This window comes from Crocuta crocuta, unplaced genomic scaffold, assembly GCF_008692635.1.
Source record: "Crocuta crocuta isolate KB4526 unplaced genomic scaffold, BGI_CrCroc_1.0 scaffold97, whole genome shotgun sequence".
NCBI classification, from domain to species: Eukaryota; Metazoa; Chordata; class Mammalia; order Carnivora; family Hyaenidae; genus Crocuta; species Crocuta crocuta.
Genome location: NW_027531999.1, coordinates 4,333,975 through 4,349,311, shown reverse-complemented (window position 1 = coordinate 4,349,311; position 15,337 = coordinate 4,333,975). Strand labels below are relative to the sequence as shown.

At 33.8% G+C, this 15,337-nt stretch overlaps 1 protein-coding gene across 4 annotated transcripts in view; it reads left to right on the top strand.

Moving 5' to 3' along the window:
- Positions 1–9,962, top strand: part of CPSF6 (cleavage and polyadenylation specific factor 6) — a 33,036-nt gene extending 23,074 nt beyond the window's left edge. For all 4 annotated transcript variants that reach the window (XM_077775289.1, XM_077775288.1, XM_077775287.1 and 1 more), the window contains one exon: positions 5,119–9,962. The gene's annotated coding sequence lies outside the window, so the exon portion shown is untranslated. The remainder of the gene's footprint in view (positions 1–5,118) is intronic.
- The last annotated feature ends 5,375 nt before the right edge of the window (positions 9,963–15,337 follow it).

Genomic DNA, 15,337 nt, shown 5'->3' with positions numbered 1-15,337 from the left:
TAGTTTTTTTCCCCTTGTCTGGAGTGGATCTTAATCCCATCTTCTGAAAAAATTCTTAAGAGTCCATATGTTGCTTAAGGTGAATTATGGCCAATTTATTACTTGAAATGCTTACTTGTATCAGCCATTTCATTTATATATAGTAAGATATAGTTTCTACAAACAAGTTATGTTTTTCATTAGACTTTGTCAGTTATCAACAAGCTTCTAATTCCTGAAGGCATGATAAGCAAAACTTGCATACATCTTTAGTCCTCTCCGAGACTGGATGTGCCCATCAAGGGGCTTCTGAACCAGATTAGACTCAAAGTTAATTGATTTCTTCCTGGTTTTAGCTAAACTAGCATAGTCAGCCAAGCAAACTCCTTGAAAAGTCCATTGTTAATTTTAAATACCTTGAATTAACTAACATACATTCTAGTAATGGGCATACCTAACTATATCATGACTTGAGTTTCATTACATTCAGACATTAACTATGAATTCCTAACTTGCAAACTATTGTTGACATTTTTTCTTAATCACTGATGTGTACCATACCAGAATTCCCATGTTTTGTTTGTACATTAATCAGAATTGAGTTGTAATATTGTTATGTGCCTTCATCCAAGCAAAATTTTACATAAGCATTTCTAGAACAAAAAAATCTGTTATCCTGGAATAATGTAACTTTGCTATACCAAACGGTATTTATTGCAATGTAGTTGTGAATCACAGGGGTGGGGGCCAGGATTAAATATATTCAAGTGAAAAACTTTTAAACAAATAAAAAACCTATCTGCACATCTAATTATTATAATAGGGTCTGTTGACCTTTTTAGAAGTTTTAAAATATGAGTCCTTTTGAGCTTTCATGTAAATCTTAAATGGACTAAATGAAATACAAGTAACTTGGAAACTAACATGAATGTCAGTAAGCGTGTTTATAAATAAAGCAATAATGTAATTTATTATTAAAGTGATGAATGGCTAAAAGGGCAAGTTCTTAATTTAACTGGAAACTTAATGATGTTGGCAAGCTGTTATTGTCTGTCCCATCTTAATTTTTTTGTGTTTGAATTGTTGGTAATGTTAATTGCATTCTCTCATTTAAAATATGTATTAATTTTTCTAAAAGCTTTCAGCAAGTTCAAGTAGGTGATATTTTAATGGGAATATCAGTATTGTAAATTTTCAGCCTGTAAATACATTGTATTTCATATTCTGTAATTTCTGCCTCTATTCTCAGACCACTCTGAGCAAAACAAAAGTAGTTCAGTGTTTTAAGATTGTACAGTTTTTATTAACATAATTTTACTTTTCACAGTTGAGTTACTTTAGATTACATTCCTCTTGTTTGGAAAAATGCTACACAGCAAATTTTTGGTAATGATTCAGTTTTTCTTTGTGTACAAAGAGTGATGAATCCAGATTATTTTTTAAAATATGTTTTCAAATCAATATCCATTTCTTTGATAAAATTTTAATCATTTTGTATGAGATCTGGATTAAATAACTACATTTGTTATAAGATTTCTTTTCCCATAGACATTATGATTTTAGGTTGTGGTGTTCTTGCACAAGATTTAAGGTGCTTTGCAGTCTTTAGTTGATAGTTGCTCATTAATTTGGAAAAAAACAAAGCCAAAATGAATAAAAAGCCAAAGAATAAAAAGTTTTTTCTTAGGTGCTAAGGTGTTTTAGGTCTTTAAAATGTAGTGTTACTTTGAGGCTTATGTGAAAATTAAATTCTCTTTAATTATCTAATGAATTATACTGGTGTTAATGATATTTAAAAATTATTTCTGCAACTCTTAGGTCATCTGAGATCTGCCTCATATTATCCAGCCTGTGTTTGTGTTTTCCCATATATCCTAACTGCTCTGCCTCATCTGGATATGCTAGCTCTCTCCTCTTCTTTTGCTCAAAGTTTCCTTGCTTTTAGTATTTGCAGTATCTGACTATATGACTGTCTTAATTGAAGTGACAGAGGGTAGGAAGTAATCCCTTGAATGGATGTGTAGTGTGATTTTTGCTCATTGTGGTTTAAGAATATGTTTTGTTTACAAATGATTAATGTTCCCTGTTAAAAGAAAATTCAGTGCCAATGTGGGTCACCTTGCTCTCACCTTCATCTCAGTGTGAAATATACTACCATTGTTTTAGTTTGTAAATCAGATCATTTTGAATAAGTAATGTTTTGAATGAATATTTATTTAGTTAGCGTTGTTCAAAGAAAATCTAATAACCAAAAAGGGGGAAGTGTGCCATATGTGGTATCCCGATTTACTAATTTGCCTTCTGTGTAGCGTGTTTTAATCCTCAGAGAAAATTCTAAATCATATAAACAGCTTATTTTGAAAAAATATGTTTGTGAAATTTAGGGGGCAAAGAGGAGTTTTCTTTGACTATGACGAAGTTTATTTTTATAGTGAACTGCCTAGAGCAACAATCCTGTGTATGTTTTATAGTGTAATGAAAACTTTAGTTAAAATGAGGTAAGTACTATGTCCACAGGTAGAAAGAAGGAAATATCAAATGTTGTGATAGTAAGGGAATTTCTGTAAATATCTCCAATAAACAGAATTTTATATAGTACGTTTTAGTCAGCACAAGAATTTTGATTTATAAGAGTTAACTTATTTTCAGATACTTCCTGTTTCTTTTGCCCACTCCTTCCCTATTGGTTGCCTTAGGGAGACATTTTCAGAAGAGAAAAGTGAATTTTATTTCACTGAGTTAATAGAAGCACATCTCTAAAATTGTAGTAGAATTCTTTTAATTCAGTATTAATTCAGTTAATTCTTTTAATTCAATATTAATGTGAAAATCTATAAAAGAGCCATGTTAAATATGTATTTGAATCTTTCTAGAAAAGTGAATTTGCCATGAATTTAGGAACACTGATGCTAACAAATTTTCTTAGACAAATTTCTAACAAATGCTCATAATTTGAGTTATTAGTATTGGCTTGATCTTACATTTTCTCATAATACAGGTGCTTCTCTGAATTGAGATTTTACTTAGTGGTTACTTTAAATACTTCATTTAAGAGCTGTAGATTCCATTTGTCTTCTTAATTTCCTATCAACTGTTTAACATAGATCTTCCTTTTATAACTGATAGCTAAAACTAGTAATTGTGTGGCTTTGATATTAACATATCTGACTAAATGGTTTTCTGCAAACATGAGCATTGAATGTATTTGTCACTTTTAAGCTTCTTTTTTGATATCTTTGTTTATGTAGGTGTCCTAGAAATTTGAGAGTATAATATGGGATTGGATTATTGGAAATGGGTTGTATTGCCTTCAAATTTGCTTCCGTTTGAGATTGTAAAATTTGTATTTCCAAATGGATAAATGTAAAGTGTTTAGAAATAGAAATAAAAACTGTCAGACTATCCCCCCAGATTTTATGTCTGTATGGTGAAAATGAGAGACTTATTAATAGTAAAGGTCTACCTATGAAGTATAATTAAGCAAAAGATGAGTGCATTTGTCCTGCATAAAGGTGTGGGTTATGATTTCACGAACAGGATTCTTTACATAAAATGTAGTAAAATTCTCCTTTGGAGTGATGAATAAGATAAAGTTGCAGTGTATGCCATATGTTTTTTTTGGAAGGATTGGGTATTTTTGTTTTGCTCACTGTGACTTTAAATAATTTTCCCCTCTTAATGACCAGATCTCTCTTTCTCTCTCACATCACAACAAAAAGATTAGGGAGATAACATACTTTTGTAGTAAGATTTATGAATTTCCCAGTAGTGCATTTTTTCAGGTTAGAACATATTTCTTATCTTTATGCATTGCAGGGAATAAAAATAAAACATGAAAGCTCCCTTTCTAGATTTTTTTTTTCATGAAATAATTCTACTTAAAGCCTCATCAACATAAAGGTGCAATAAAAGGTAACATTAGCAATGGCTTTAGTATCTCATTGAAAAATATGGGCAAAAGAAATTATTTTAAAGAAAAAGTCCAGGATTGTAACATCTGGTTGTTGTTTTTTTCTTTTACAGTTGTAAAATTTAGGTTTTCACTGCCAGGCACTGTGAATGCATATGTATGTTGATGCTCTTAAGATGCTTATAGCCTAGTTGGGGAGGAAAGGACACAAAATATAACATTTACAGTTGTGACAATATTAATTACTCTTAATTATAGAGCAGAAAGTATTTTCCAATACTTCTATGGCAAGAATATCACTAAATATTATGCCCTTTTACCTCTCACTACATCATCTTATTGAAATGCTCTCTTGGAATTTATATTTTAAATATCCAGTATTTCAGTGATCACTTATATGCAAGTTAATTGAATGCTTCTTTTGTGAACCTCTACCTGAAGTTTGCATATTTATGTATTCTTGAAATTTTAGTTTATCAAATTTATTGTTTTTTTTTTTCTTTATGTGAGTTTCCTATGAAATTTATTGTAGATTCTTATTTAGTTTGTTTTGGGTTAGATTATCTATTACATTAGGTATTTCAATATAGGTGGCATAGAGTGAAAGTAAAGTTAATGTTTTAAATTTGTATCATGTCTAAAGATTTGTACGTGGATGTCATATTTATTTAAATGTGCATACTGAGCTTTTTATTTATAAATTTTGTAACATGGAACAGTTTGATTTATAACATTTGCAGAAGTTCCTGTATACTGTCAAATAAATATAACTAATTTGTAAAATATTGCATTTTATATTCAGTTCATATTTAATTGTTAATGAGTTATATAGAATTGATATGTGGGTGAATGAAAAATATTTACATTAAAATCATTCGAGCATTTCCATTTATTTTGTAGTATACATACTTTAGAAAATGACTTCTAAATGTTTCCATCATCACAGAAACAGCAGCTGCTATATTTTCATTTCTATTTTCAGTCATTAAATTGATAAGGCAGGAATAACTAAGAAGAATGAAATGAGAATGTCTCAGTTTTAATCATCACATAAATTTGGGAGCATTTCTCCACCACAAAGGCAGCTACTGTTTCAGTTAACTTTTATTGTGTTAGAATACGTAACAGTGAAGTAGATGCACGACTTGTGTATGTATAGTTAAGCCAGCGTTTTTCTGTGTATTATGGGGAATAGCAAAATCTACATCACAAATTTTGACACATTACAGCTGAAGGAAGAGGAACACCTTCCAAGACAAAACAGTCTTCATGGGGGAAAAATGACGCTTGTCCAGCAGTTTGCTTCTTGTGATTGAACTGAACCTGTAAGGATTCATGGATAAAATGAACAGGAATAGATCTGAATAAAGCAAATCTGCATAAATGGTAACCAGTAGCTCTACTTTTATTTTTTATGTTGCTTAACTGTTTTATTTGAAGGAAACCTGTGTGATTAAAAAAAAGTTATAGCTTTTGCAACTTTATTACTGGTTATATACATTTGGCCATTATAATGTGCAAGCAATTGGAAAAAACGTCAAGTAAATGCTTGTTTTTATAGTAGTTTGTTCTTGTTAAAAATGTTCATATGATAATGTCTGTAAACAGCACCACTTTGATTACTATAGATGTAGTGTTGTAATAAACTGTTCAATGGGGCTGATGTGTAAAGCTGTTCAAGTTATTTGATGTTTACACCTCAGGGAAAGTCTTGTGTTCAGCAATATCTAAAGATAATGTTACTATGACATTTATACTGTCCTTTAAAAAAGCATTGCAATAGCGTTTTTGGATATGCACCAATCTAATTTTGCGTTCAGTGAATTAAACATACTAATTAAGTGTCTTCTTGCCCTTGATTTTGATATTAGAGTAGGTGATTACATGGATATTTAATATTTCTATATTCTGCTTTTCTAGCTGTTTTTACCTAGTTAGCTTGTGATTTTGCTGAATGGTATGTAAACTTGTAAAATTTCACAGACATAGCAATCCAGTCAATGTGTTAGGGGTCAAAAAAATTTTTGTGGTTTTAACATTTTAGTAAAAACCCATACGTTATTTGCTACAGTAATGCAGCTTAATTACAACACAGATGTACCGAAAGGCTTAATTGTAAACTGCTAGCATTGAAGAAATATTTTGACAATTCTAATTTGATGCGGCAGTTATTTGCTGTTTTATATTAATAGTGCTTATGGTTTAGTTTTGAAGCCATGAGCAATGTAAATACAGCCATGCAGAAGACAAATGTGAGTAAGGAGAGCATTTAGTTTTATTTTCTGGTTACTATAGATTTTGGAAGGGCGTGATGCTTACTAATGTCAAGTTGTATTCTCCTGTATGTGTAATGGGTGATTATAGGTGTACACTGTCACCACAGTTTAAGGAATCTTGTGTGTATTCATGCAACCTTTTGATTCATGCTAGAGTTACTTAATCAAAGATTTTTTTCAAATCTGCCTTGCATATAGGCCCACATTAAAAGCACTTGGCTAGCATGTGTTCTTAATTGCAAAATTAGCATAGGCAGTGTCAACTTGATTAGACACTTTTTTAGAAAGGTCATTCCGAATCACTACTTCAGAAATTTGAGTTGAAATCCTAAGCAAGTTAATTTGTTTTTAATGTTTTTAAGATCTGATTATCTGAGAGATCTGGTAATAATACCTTGGTTATTTTAAAAGATAGCCAAATTTCAGGACAATGATTAAAGTATTTAGGTACCCTAGATATTATGTCATGTGCAACTTGTAGAAGCCCTCCGGAGATTTGCACTGCAGTTCTTCACGTTCATTTTTTCTATCACACTAGTTCTTACAAAATTATCCGTACTATTGCTAGTTTTATTTTAAAACATTTTGTGATTAGAGTAGCTGTGCATGGGATCACTGGCATTCATTGAAACTGTTTGCTCTCAGATTTTTGAAGTGTTCTATCTTGTTGAAAATGCAGTTGCCTTTTTAACTTTGAGAGTTGTATCAAAATCAGTTTCCTTGTTTTGTGCATAGGTGTTGTTTTGTCATTCCTTAGCTTTATTATATTTTAATTACAATGCTCTAATGTGAAGAAATGTGGACATGCGTATATTACAAGGGAAATTAGTTAATAGTAAGCTTAAAAGGTAAGTAAATGTCCATGAGAATAAGATACAGTTTTAAAATGAAATTATAAAAATCTAACCGCTTGAACTTGAGGTGAAACTGGAAATTTTGTACTAATTAAATCCTTCATTTACCTTTTCATTTTTTATCAGTGGAACCCTTTAATTGCTCATTCTGTTTCACTCTTCTCCCTATGTGACTGATCTCATTACGTGACTTTTGTTGCAGACAATGTGAGTGTACTAGAATTGTTTGCTGCTAGCCCATTATTTTTAAGCGGTGTCAGAAGGAAACAACTTTGGTTTGGCCCATTAATTTTTAGAATTTTTCTACCTGATAACACATGAATGTATAGCAGTGAAGGTGAAAATTGCAAGCCTTGTTTTATTTGTCATATCCCTTTTGTTGTTTATGAGCTAATGTTATTCAAAAACTCTTTCTTTTTTTTTTTAAACATGTAAAAACAATCCAAAGAGATAAATCATTACGTACGTCACCAAAAAGAAAAAAAAAAAGAAAGAGAGTTTCAGAGACCTTTTCATTTCTTAATAATAATTGTAGTGAATATGAAAACAAACTTGAGTTTAACTTTGAACCATAGGCATTTATTAGTGCTGTGCAGTGACATTCCTTTCAGCCAGTAAAGTTATGAATGACTTGATGCAGCACCTCACTGGTATTGCGTCTGAAGCAACGCTTCCAATTGAATGTGCTGCTTTTAGTTAAAGGACATACATTTTGGAAATGACATTCCGTTGTAAATTTGGAAGTGTTTATATTTTGTCAGTTTTCATCAACAAGATTTGGAGTAAGTTGCAGTGGCTGTTGATCATAGTTTAGCCCACTTAATGGCCCCTTTATGTAGAATATTCTTAAGCAGTTAACTACAATTTGAAGTTCACAGAAAACTTATGGATTGTAGCTTAAGGTATTATTTTCATTTAATTCTCCTGTGGAGAATATTGCTTTGTTTTTTACTAGTTTAAGGTCAGTTCTTAAAACAAACGCGGGATTTTAATGAATGTTGTATAACATTTTATAGTGGAAAGGGAAAATTGTTGGAAGGGTAAAGACTTCTCTTTCCCTCATGTATTTAAATGTGCCAATAACCTAAATACATACTGTTTTATACAATGAAATGCTACTTAATACGAAACTTTCTGTTGGAGTGCTCTCAACATTTTGGTTTTCATACCTAAATGATCATTTTATTTTCTGTATTTTATAAGATGGCTCCAATTTTGTGTTTTAAGCTTCAGCCTGTTACTTTAAGAGGAAGTTTATGTTTTGATTCTTTACTGAGAATACAGTATTGAGAGTCTTACTGTTTTACAGATAACTGCCTTTCAAATTTTATTCATTAAGTTCATTTGCATCCCATAGATGTCTGTAAATGTTTCCTGCAGTTGTATGTACTCAAATGCACGCTTATCCATTGTACATATTAGACATTTTTTTGTGCTAAAATATATTAAGTGGGATTTTTGTAGCAAAGCATTCTATTTTTCTGTTCTTACTCTGTGTGTGTGTTGTTGTTTTTTTACATTAACCTTCAGTTTAAACACTGGAGTATTTATTTCATTTTTTAGCAACTTGACTCTTAGAAGCCTTAGACTAATTTTATAGTAAATAACTCAACCAAAAATTATAAATTTAAGATGTGGCCTTACATATAGCATTCCTTGTGTTTGTAATGTGAGATTTTTGATTAGAGAAATCAAAAGATTCTGGATTAAAGTTTCATTGTAAGTTGAAATAGAAAATGTGTTAAAATGTCTAGGCTTCTGGGAGGAAGTTCTTTCACTCTTCTTTCTTGGCATTAGAAAGAAGCAATATGGATTTTTATGAATATTCAAGCAATTGTATCCAGTTTAGATTGATTTAGGTTTGTCTTAACCGATGTTTCTTTAAAATTTCAGGTTGTTGGCATTCACCCTGAGTATGCAGCTATTGTGGTTTTTGTATGGGACATACAAACACTTGGTTAGGTATAGACAGACTTTAATGTTTTAAAGACTTCCTGCTATTTTAACATATTGTAATAGGAGTCTTAAAATATTAGGTAGTATTTAATTGAAGTCACACAAATCTTGAAATGGTATTAGCAGATAGTAAATAATACAGAAAGTTTTCCATGTGGGAGCATCCTAAACTCTGCCATGGGTGTAAATGTTTTGCATTAATTTCATAATTGGACAGACCCTGCATTTAGTAAAAACATTTCATTTTGAAGATGTGGTTTTTTTGGTCACTGTTACTGCATAACACTTCTCAGCATTCTGTAAGTTAAATTATTTTAAAATACAATGGTGAATTCATGTTTTTTTTTTTACTTTGAAAATTGTAGTACTCAGGTGGTATTTAAGGGGAAAGGATCCTTGGGGTAAATCATAATGTATTCTAAGGAATGCATCTATAACATTGATGACTTTAGCCTTAAAAAAGGTCTATTCTTACTCTTCTTCCTCTTCATCCCATGGTATATTAGCAAAGTAGTTTACAGCCTTGTACAGCCTTATAGATTTGTTTTACAATTTTTAATGGAAAGCCCTGAACAAAAAAATTGTATCATATTACCAGTATCCATGAATTAACTGAAATCACAGTTTGTAAATAATTTGTCTAATACCAGAAGGCCAAAGAAAGTCTTAAAATTTTAGCTATTGACTCTGGTGACTTCACAATAAGATTTCTGTGCAAAAGGTAAGATGATATTTGATCAAATAGACCTCTTTTTGGTGTCCATGAGAACTAGACTTCCATATTAGCTTCTATTAAAAAGCTCATTCCATTTTATTAAAATGTTTGTAATTGCAATTTTGTGTTTAATGTTTATTTTCTGTCTTTTCTTTCTTTAGCATTTAGGTGACTGTTCAGCAGTTTGCTATATGGCCATTGTTGGCCTTAAACTGCACTAGTAACAAGCATGGTATTTATCTTGTATTGAAAATAAAACGGTTTTGATAATACTTTACAGTTTGTCTTTTTGTTTGATTCATAATTTAACCATTGTGTCTGGTTTGAATAATTCATATCTTTTGGTAATATACAGTATGACAGAAATTGGACTCTTGTCTATATTTTGTGTTTAAGCCAGCCTCCTACTTGGTGGTTATTTTCTTCTGTATTGATATTTTGATGATCTCTAAAGCTGATGATTAGGATCCTAAAATTAGGATATATTTTTTAAAATTTTTTTATTATCTATAGTTCATTGTAAAATTAGGATTTAGAAACCTAAAACAGTTCTAGGCTGTTTTATTCTCAAACCTAAGGTTCAGATAATAATATTTGTCTAGTTTTAGGGGATTGATCTGCTTAGACTTGGGTCAAGTAAAAATGTTTCTAGATCACAGCGAAAATATTTTACCAGCTAGCTTGGAGACAGTATAGAGTACTTTTAACCAGTAACAAATTGTGATTTCAGTAAGGATTTGTATGCCAGGATTTAGGCCCCAGATTTCTCACTTGAATGCTTTAAAGTATGTTGAAGGTAAGTCTATAAAAGTCCTAGCCATATGAGGAAATAAATTACCATTATTAGGATCTGTTTCCATGCCCCCATTAAAATTGTGGTTAAGGTTTTAGTTTCCTGATTACTCTGTTACATGTTTACATTTTGAAGAAGACTGCATTCATTGATCATCCTTTCATTAATTGAGATTCTTGCAGAGAATATTTGACTGAAAGAAAGATTATTAGGAACATTTTTTTTTTAACCCTATGCCACATTAAGACTCCATAGCAGTCAGTCAAGGCCTGATTTAGTGAAAGGTGGACTTGTGGACTTTTTTTCCCTTTTAATTTAGAGAGAGGGAGTGTGGGAGCAGGGAAGGGTTGGGGGGAGAGAGAAAATCTTTAAGCAGCCTCCACACTAAGCACGGAACCTGACACGGGGTTTGATCAACCATGACCCTGAGATCGACTGACCCACCCAGGTGCCCCAGATGGACCTTTTCTTTTAAAGGATTTGTAGACAGAATTTTCCCAGTTCTCCTAGTTTTATTACCTAACCATTACCATGAAACAAGAAACGTTATTAGAAATGGTTTCCAGTGCTTCTTGTTTTCATCTTGTCTCCCTTTTATATTTCACTAACAGAGCTGTTGGACTTTTATGTTATATCAGTTCCCATCAGCTGCTGTTGTCAGTGCCAGATAAGGGATATATACATTCTATATCTTACCTTTCAAAAATCTGTATTTAGGGGCGCCTGGGTGGCTCAGTCAGTTAAACGTTCGACTTTGGCTCAGGTCACAATCTCATGGTTCGTGTGTTCGAGCCCCGTGTCGAGCTCTGTGCTGGCAGAGAACCTGGAGCCTGTTTCAGATTCTGTGTCTCCCTCTCTTACCCTCCCCTGCTCATGATGTCCATCTGTCTGTCTGTCTCTCTCAGAAATAAATAAAACGTAAACAAAACTATATTTAGCTTTATATGAAAAGTCTAGAAAGGAGGGTTTGGTTCCTTATTGTTAATACTGAGACCTGAAGAACGAGTAAGACTTGGTGAAGAGGGAAACCTCTGGCCCAAGAGATTTTTGCATGAGAGGATTTTTGGCAGGAGGGAGCAGATTAGTAGGAATTGGCAGAACACCAGTTTGGTAGAAGTGAGAAGTGAGAATCATTAATCTGTGTATGGGTTTCAGGAAAAAGGCGGGAGCCAAGACTCGGGCTTAAAAATCACATTAAAGATTGCCCCCCAAATTATGTGGAATCATTGAAGTGAGAAGTGTCCGTTACTAGCATTTCAGAACTTTTTGGCTGTAAAATCAATGAAAGAATAGATCAGGTAACCCAGTGAAACCATTACAGAAGTCTTCAGCCACAGGGAAAAAGTGAAGATACTAGAAGTAGAGAGAAGTTGATTTAGTGAAAGACTTTGAAACTAAATTGATAATACTTAGTGGATGTTTTAATATGAGAAAGTAGGAAGAATGAGTTTTGACAGCTTATGTAATGGCATGTCATTGCCCAAGTGAGGAAATTTTGGAAAAAGATAATGGAGATGGTATGGACCTAGTGCCTTTTGAGATCCAAGAAATAGCAAGTAGTAATTAGTTATATAGTCTTGGAGTTGTGAAGACATGGGTTAAAGCCATAACTTTGTAGTAACATTCAAAATAGAGAAAAAAACATTGAAATGGGAGGAGTTTGGTACTACTTCAGGTTTCTGGTTTAGGAAATGATGCTCATTGAGATCAGCAGTAGGAGAGGAAGTAGCTTTGGAGACTTGGATTTTTTTTTTTTTTTTTAACTTAAGCTCTAAACCCAGCATGGGACTTGCAGTCATGACCCTGTGAACAAGAAGCATGTATTCTATCAGCTGTGCCAGCCAGGTACCCAGAGCAAGTAGCTTTGGATTAGAAGAGAAACCCTCCTTCCTCAGGAGAAAAGATACAGATAAAAATACATGGAAGTTTGGGGGCTGTACAAGTAGGTGGTATATCTAGTGACATTTTACATTTGAGGGCACTGTGCAAGGGTTTGTGATTAAGTTTGGGAGAATGAATTGATGTTGATACTTGGGACTTGGTTAGTCTAGCTGAGCGTAGGCTCCGTTTTTGTGGCAGTCCACTTAGTAACACATTGTGTCACCCATGAGGTAGGTAGTTGGGTCAAGCTCTGGGATGGGGAAGGCATTAGTAATGGTTTTTTCTTCACTGTTCTGTCAACCCAGCTACAGAATAGAGTTATCTCTGCCCTCTTGATGGTTGGTTGGATGGTTGGTTTGATAGGGGAAAGGTGACAACAGCATTTTTAGAAATGGCTTTTGTACCTATTCTCTTAGTTTATTAAATCACTGTAAAAGATTGATAGTATTCTTTTTCAAGTGAGCCAGTGGGCTCTGAAGAGTTAAATGACTGCTAGCAGAATGGTGATTCAAAGTTACAATGTGTTGATTCCAAATCAGCTTTTTTCAGTTATTTGCTGAATGTTATCANTATAAGTGCTCATTTAGAAAGCTTTATTGATAGCGGAACTGTAAACATTTAGGAATATATTTCGTTAGGGGCTTCTGGATAACTCAATCAAGTGTCTGACTCTTGATCTCGGCTCAGGTCTTAATCTCAGGGCCATAAGTTTAAGCCCTGTGTTGGGCTCCACACTGGGCATGGAGTCTACTTTGATACATGTATGTATGTATATGTGTGTATGCATGTATGCATATGTATACGTGTGTATATATACATACATGTGTATGGAATTTTGTGGGATGTTACACTTCTACAAATACTGAGCATCCCTGTTCTGTACAAGATACTGTGCTAGATACTTACGTGTTAGACCTTTAGCAGCTTAGTGGTATTTTTTTTTAATATGTAAATACTTGTATGGGTTCTACCTGCATAATTACTTTAGCTATCCTCTTAGATCTAAGATAGATATGAATAGCATTTGTGGAAATGTTAACACTGTGGAAAATTTGGGCATTGACTAAGAAATTAGGCTTCACCCCAGTACAGAATAGAAACTTTGGTACCACTGTGTATCACTTTAGTGTGTGTGTTTTTTTTATCCCCCAAACTGGCTAAACCATTATACATTATTGCCTCTTCACATTTCTGCAGGTAGGGGATAGGTTGGGTGGGGAATCAATCACTTTAAATGAAAATATAAACCAAAGAATTTTCCTAAGCATCTAATCTCCTGAGAATGTGCTCAGTTTAAGAGAAGGTGATTTTCAAGAATGTGAAGGCTAGAGCTAATTGTTACTGAATTTAGTGATGGCTGTTTTTGGTTAATAGTATATCCATTGTAAACACTTGTCTGTCGCAGTTATTTTTATGCAGCTCAGAAATTATTCCAGGATTGCTGGCAGCCATTCTACCCCAAATGTGTAAATTTTAAGCTCTTTCATATTTCACGTTACTTATGAACATGTTAGGTGTATCTGTGCACACTGGGAGACTGCCTACCTATAAACTTCCATAGCAATCTGTTTTATGGTGTTCCTTGGCTTTCTAAGTGATCTGAGTATATGAATGGATGCTAAATGGAGGATGGAGATGAAGGGCGCAACTTGTCATCTCTGTTGAGGATACCTTGTAGTGATCTACCTAGAGTTACCTTCTGCCAGTTGTTACCCCTGCTTACACAAATGCTGAGAACGGAACATGCCCTCTTGTCAGCTGTTGATCAGTTAGCATAAATAGGCAGATAAAGCTGAGGGTCATAGAGATTTTCATTATTCCCTACATCCTTCCTAGTTTCCTTTGCTGTTTTTCTTCCCTAGACTTTTAATTTGGGGATACTCTTAGGAGGTTTAGCTTCCCTGCATTCCTTGGTGCTCTTTTCTTGTCTCCTGGCGTTGGGTATTAGTATGCTGTCAATTTCTAAATTTAAATTTCCAGTTCAAACATTTTCCCCAGAATGTCTGCTAGACACCTGAAATACCTAATAGCCATATCTAACAACATGCCAAGGCTGAACTCTTCACGCTCTCCCACTCCCCCGCCATCTGCTAAGTCCTCAGTCTTTCTCAACAACTAACACCCAATACCATCATTTCCATTGCTTAGGTCCAAACTTTGAAATCAGTCTTAAACTTCACATCAGGTATATCAGAAAATCTTTTTGTCTATAATTAGAAAATACCAAGAATCTGACCACTTCGAATTCCACTGCTTTCTGTTCTTGCTTCCCTCCTTGTTTTCTCAGCACAACTGTCAATTTTTTATCATGTCCCTTCAAAATCCTGCAGTGGCTTTTCATTTTGATCAGGAAAGCTCCAGTCCTTAAAAAGTTTCTCCATGATTTGGGGCGCCTGGGTGGCTTAGTCGGTTAAGCGTCCGACTTTCGCTCAGGTCATGAATGATCTCGCGGTTCGTGGGTTCGAGCCCCGTGTCGGGCTCTGTGCTGACAGCTCAGAGCCTGGAGCCTGTTTCGGAGTCTGTGTCTCCCTCTCTCTCTGACCCTCCCCTGCTCACGCTGTCTCTCTCTCTCTCTCCTAGAAATAAATAGAAAAAAAAAAAAAAAAGTTTCTCCATGATTTGGCCCTTGTTCCTTCTCTGACCAGATCTCCCAATACTACTCCCCCACTCCCTGCTCATTGCATCCCAGCCACTCACTTTTTCAAATAGGCCAGACATGCTTCTGCCTCTCAGTCTTTGCAGGGGCTATTTCCCCTGCAAGGAATGTTTTGGATATCTGCATAACAATGTCATCTTAATGAGGTTTATTTTCACCTTTCTATTGAAGAATGGAACCTGATAACTCCTTTCCTCTGCTTTATTTTCCCAAGCACTTACTAACATACTATGTTTCCTTACACAATACAAGGTATGTTTGTTGTCCCTTAGAATGTACAGGCCCATGAAAGCAGGAATCCTGTTTTATTTCCCGAG